The sequence below is a fragment of the Miscanthus floridulus genome, chromosome 11, assembly GCF_019320115.1.
Source record: "Miscanthus floridulus cultivar M001 chromosome 11, ASM1932011v1, whole genome shotgun sequence".
NCBI lineage: Eukaryota > Viridiplantae > Streptophyta > Magnoliopsida > Poales > Poaceae > Miscanthus > Miscanthus floridulus.
Window position 1 is genome coordinate 46,232,513 of NC_089590.1, and position 5,994 is coordinate 46,238,506.

Here is a 5,994-nt window from a genome sequence, read left to right on the forward strand (position 1 = left end):
GGGCGTGTTTAGCTAGGGAAAAGTTGGAATTTGGCTACCGTAGCATTTTTGTTTTTATTTAACAATTAATATTTAATTATGGACTAATTAGGCTCAAAACGTTCGTCTCGTGATTTCCAAGTAAACTGTGTAATTAGTTTTTTTTTCCGTCTACATTTAATACTCCATGTACGTATCGTAAGATTCGATGTGATGACTACTGTAGCACTTTTTGAGAAGTTTTTTTTTGAACTAAACACGGGCCAAGTGTGGTGTCGTTGGATTCGTTCCATACTTCCATATGTCATTCGGTAGGCTTCAATTTTTCGAGCAATTAGTATGCCCGTTCACACGCGTTAAACTAGACCACCTCCGATCCGATCAGCAGTGGGCCATAGGATCGGAGTAGAGATCATCGATGATAACAGGGCCGGGGGTGCTCATCACCATCACGTTATATCTCTCAACTCTGATTAATATAATAAATAAACTCGTACACGAGGTTCGAACGCATGGCACGTGGTAACAACGTTTCAACGATCCTATCCTACCGCGTCTCTGCAGAGACATCTTTATCAGGTGCAGACAAACGGTTTGGTGAACCACTCCCTGCTGGCAAGGTCATCACCAGATCGTCCTGCTGTTTGTCCTTTCCAACGTACGTACGAGTAGACTCCCTTTTACTCAGCTGCTGCTGTTTACCTTGCAAGTTACGTTTTCCTTACTGCATATGCGTGTAGACCTTCCATGTAATTTCTGCTGGAGCATAAAGTCATGCGTTCTAAGTACTCCTCCAATATATATATCATGTCCTTTGTTTGACCGCAAATAATAAGTCTACAACTTTTGTTATAAATATTGCTAACTAGTACAAACTACAAGTCAAAATACAAAGATTACTAACTAGTCAAAATACAAAGATTACTAGCCTGTGTGTTTATATATTACTAACTATGGACACAGAATCGCTTGGCAATCTGCCCAGCTTGACTAACGCATTGTTACCAGCATTTGTTTATACTATTAGATAGATGGATCAGTAGTGCAGCAGTCAGCTCATCGTATGTATATTAAGATAATTAAGAGATGGCGTATGTTAAAACCAGTTTACCATTGAAATTGTAGTTAATTGATCTAACCAGTAAACTCCACTCCATTTTGATGCGGCCCGTCCATGCGAGCTAGAAAGGACAATATATGCTTCGAATCTAATGGTGCTTTGATTTGTCTACAAGTCTATTTCTGTACGTACCAATCGTGTGTAGTAACACTTTTGGCATCTAGTTTACATGTGTGTATCGATCATCATCAACGAAGAAAAGCACAAGAAAAACTAACAGAACCAAACCTTGTCTCCACAATGAACCAATTGAACAAACCAAGAAGACGACGATCGTCCAAGTATACTTTATCGACGAACTGTGCTCCGATCTCAGACTTCATTCGTATGTACTGTATGTACTAGCTGAACGCCTGCTTGTTGATCGATCGGCGCCGGCGCCGCCACCCGGTCGCGGTGATCAGCTGCGCTCGATCTCTCCACGCCAGCGACATGGCCCTGCCACCTTCGCCCTCCATGACCCGGAACCCGCCGCCGCCGCTCTTCATCTTCAGCAGCAGCTTCGCCTGGCTCACCGTTCGTGAGCTCAGCTCCACGCGCTCGAACCCCGCGCGCTCCATCATCGGCTTCCAACTGGTAGTGGTAGGCTCTGCCATGTGATCGTCATCGCCGCCGCCATAGTTGTTGTTGTAGTCTGCTAAAGATGCCATGGCGTCGCTGATCTCCGTGCCCAGATGGTTCCTCTCTATGGCGAGCCTGTCGGCGCTGTCGGCGGGGAGGCACTCGTGTAGCGAGTCGAACACCGCGGCGAAGTACCGCAGGCTGTCCGTGAACGGCGGGAGCACGCTTGAGCGGCGTCCTCTCGACGTGGCATTGCCGCCGCCGCCACCGCCGCCATCTTTCTCTACCAAGAACACCAGGGAAGGATTCAGGGAGCGGATGCGAGCCAACGCGGTGCACGTTTCTTCTCTTGTACTGCTTGTCATCGAGCTCTGTGCTGCTGCTGCCGGGAACACCAGGTTGACGACCACGGTCGCGTCGTCGTCGACCTTGATGCGTTCATGGCGGCGGCCACTGTCTGGACCATCATCGTCCACGATGCCCTCGAACTCGAACCTTAGGTTGGGGCACCCGCTCGCGAACCGCGCCAGCCGCGCCTCCGTTTGCCTCAGCTCGTCGGGGTTCTTGCCGAAGCCGGTGATTCGCAGGGAAACAGGCTCGGCGCAGTCCCCGTCGCCGTCGTGTGAGCTGCTGCTCGTGGTCAGGGCTCGTGCTCGCGGCGGCGGCAGAGGCGGCGTGCGACAGGGACTGGATCAGGGAGGGCCACTGGAAGCCGTACGACACGTCGAAGTCGACGACGTGGAGGCGCCGGCGGCCGCCGCTCTCGAACGCCTCCACGATCGCCTGGTTCGCCGTGAAGTGCGCCAGCTGGTAGATCGGGGACGCCTGGTAGAACATGGTGTACGCCAGGAACCGCTCGGCGCGCGTCGGCGGCGCGGCCGCGGCCGCCGCCGACGACGACCACGACGACCGGACGAGCCTCGACGACGTCAGCGCGTCCGCGAAGTAGGCCGCGACGCGCTGCGCGGGGTCGCCGCCGCGGAACGACGCGCGCCGGTAGACCTCGTGCAGGGCCGCGGCGGCCGCGTGCGCGTCGCCGGACTCCGCCGCGGCCACCGACGAGAGAAGCAAATGCATGAGCCGCAGGCCGCCGCCACCGTCATCTGGAGCTGCTGCTGCTACCCTCGGATCGTCGACCTCCAGCTTGGCCATCATCCGTTCCCTGGCCTGTAGAAGCCTCACGACCCTGCTGTGGTGGTCTCTGCCGTCGCAGCTCATCACGTCGTCGACGACGACGCTGTCCCGCAGTAGCTTGCGCTTCTTGGTCGTGCCAGTGCCGCCATTGATGGCTAGACTCAACGTCAGGTTCATGTACACCTTCCAGCGTACCTACACGATCCTCACAGTTGCTCCTCGCACCAAAATGGCCGACGGCGACGGCGACGGCGAGGATGATGATGGGGATCGGAAGGGAGGGAGGAAGGGGGGTACGGCGCGAGAGCTATATATATATATATAAAGCCAAGCCAGCAAAGGAATCTAGGAGATCTAGGCAAGAGGAGAAAGAGGGAATAGCGTGTAGCTTTGGATGCAAGAAATGCTTCCATATGCTGCCCCGGTTCGTTTTGGCTTGTTCCCAGCGACGTGGCCTTGGATTCCAAGGATAGGATATGCCGGGGGAGGAGAACGTTCGTTGGCCGCCGTCTCTTTGTTTTATGCAAGGAGGATCTTCCTGTCTACCGGCATCAGGCCACCACTCCCTGGCCTTACATGGAAACATTGTTCAGAGATACAACATGTTCGCTGGTTAGTTTCTGGACCGATAAGCTCGGCTGATCTTAGTTTGTTATAAGAGAAAAATACTATACCATGACTGATAAGCCCTGGCTGAAACCAACAAGCGAACATGCTGATAGTGTTATCAAACAATCTTCTGGGGCTAGTGCGGAACAGAGACTCCTAGTTTATATGACGCAGGTGTACGTACTATGTGTCGTATGTATGCTTTGGATGGCATCTTTTCCGTGCTGCAAGGTTGTGCTTTTACACTGTAGTCTGGCTTAGCAGCGCAAGTTGGACCTATAGTAGTAACCACGACAAACCTCGATAGGTACAACAATTTCTATACGGTTTAATTCAGTTCTCGAACTCTGGGTTCGCTTCTAATTAAGTTGGCACAAGAAGATATTGACCCGGGCATCATCGTATACGTCAAGGCCACTTGAGCCGAGCATACGTTCTGTGGACTTGACTTTGTGTGTTTGGACATGGGCGTGGAACCGGTAAAATTTGTGGAAAGGGGTGGCTGCATGCTGATTCCTATTGGAAGGGAGGTGAAAAAGGCGTCGGCAAGAAGATGCGACGAAGGGAAGGCAGTGGACCCTTTGCGCGAAAGCCGGAAGGGCCATAGCACAGAGGGGCGTATGTGACCATGAAAAAGAGCTAAATAAGGGCATCCCGGAGATGGAGACACTCGAGTCCACCGGATAGACTACCTACCATCGCTGAGGTCCGCCGGTCGCACTGCCCTCCGTTCTAGAAACCATGGCCCTCCGTTCTTGAAAGGGTCAAGGGGCCCGCGGTAGAAGAAACAATAGATCGAACTTGTTATGCATACAGCATTTTTGTATTTCTCTGCGACAGTAGTACGCGATGTTCTTTTGCTGGTACAACTAAGCACCCGTCACGGAAACTTAACAGCCTACAAAGTCCAAGAGCCAGATTGTCATGCATCATTGTAACACAGAATCCTCGATAAGGTCGGCGTTCATCATGTCATTCTGCCCCAGCACGATTCTATTCTATTGATTGATCCACAGTTCTAGAAACAAAGTCCTTAGGAACCGATTAGTCGGGCTCCTGCCGTCTCCGGCTCCTGGCACTGTAGCAGGGTGTCGGCCGCTGGGCGGCCTGACAGGAAGGCCTGCGGGAGCCGGAGCCGGTGGAGCTCGAATTTCTGGCTTCGGCTACTGCGACGGCGTTTGTGAGTGGGGAGGGAAGGGAGAGAGAAAAAATGCTTCGATGAACAGTGAAAATACATATAGATGAACAGTGATTTCTGGCGTAGGAGCCGGAGCCGCCCGCAGCCAGCCAAACGGAACATTCGTCCTATACCTACCGACCTGTACTACAGTCAAATTTTTACAGTACTGAAAACTTTGGTCATAAGCATGGAAAATTCTCGCGAAACAACAGTCCTGTACCTACCGAGCTGTACAAGATGCACGTACGGTTGGATTCCAAAGTTCTTCAATTGCAATTGTCTCTAGAATGGATCAGTACTATAGGAAATGCAACAAGTGCAACGCTAAATATCGGGAATCCTAATTGAAATGATCAACGTGTCTAAGAGAGATGAATTAGGCTAATTCTAAATTTTTGCAATAATTAAGCTCTGCACTTAGCCCACTTCACCCCTTGTGTCTAAAATGTGTTTCTATTGTTCTCCCGTAGAAATGTTTTGCACCCTAGGTTCCAATCCTACTCTAGCATGACAATTCTAGTAATGTAAAGACAAGAAATGAATTTCTCAAATGTAAATGCTCAAAGTAAAGAGAGGGAAAGGAACACGACGATGTTTTTCTAAGATATCGGAGAGTCGTCACTCCCCACTAGTCCTCGTTAGAGCACTCGCGCAAGGGTGTAGCCCCCCTTGATCTGCGCAAGGATCAAGTGCTCTCTATGTACTGATTTTTTGACACTCCGTCGTGGTGAATCGTCCACAACCGCTCACAAAGTGACTTGGGTCATCCACACGCTCCGTCAGGATGATCACCAAGCTCCCAATCACCACCGAGCCGTCTAGGTGATGGCGATCACCAAGAGTAACAAGCACAAACTCTCACTTGACCAAGACAAGCCTAATGAGAAAGGTGGATGCACACTTGCTACTCCCTATGCACTAATAAGGTCCTTAATCTTAGATTATCATATCTCAATCACCCCACTAGGCTCTTGCTCTCCTTAGCACTCCAAAGGTGTTTCTCAGCTGAATAAATGAGCAAGAGACCTCCCATGGATGAGTGGAGTAAGTAATTATACCCCCTTATTCAAAACATAACTGTTTGGAGGCTGGGTCATCACTCTGCGGGGTGACCAGAAGCTACTGTCAGTTGTACCCGCCACTGTGTCAGAGCGAGCCGTTAAGCTCTAACCGGACTCTGACCAGCGTCCGGTCAGCACCGACCGGACGTGTTCGGTCAAGAAAAAAACCTCTCTGGAACCTCTATGGAGTGGACCGGACGCAGGCACCCTAGTGTCCGGTGCTCCTCCACTCAGCGTCCAGTCAGTACCAGACGACTATAGTTGAATAAATGAACTGATCGGACTCACCCTCCAGCGTCCGGTCACAACTAGACCAGCGTCCGGTCACAACCAGAACAACGTCCGGTCAG

At 51.2% G+C, this 5,994-nt stretch overlaps 1 pseudogene; it reads right to left on the minus strand.

Moving 5' to 3' along the window:
* Nucleotides 1–1,138: 1,138 nt before the first annotated feature.
* Nucleotides 1,139–3,209, minus strand: LOC136494359 (scarecrow-like protein 23; annotated as a pseudogene).
* Between the last annotated feature and the right edge of the window lie 2,785 nt (nucleotides 3,210–5,994).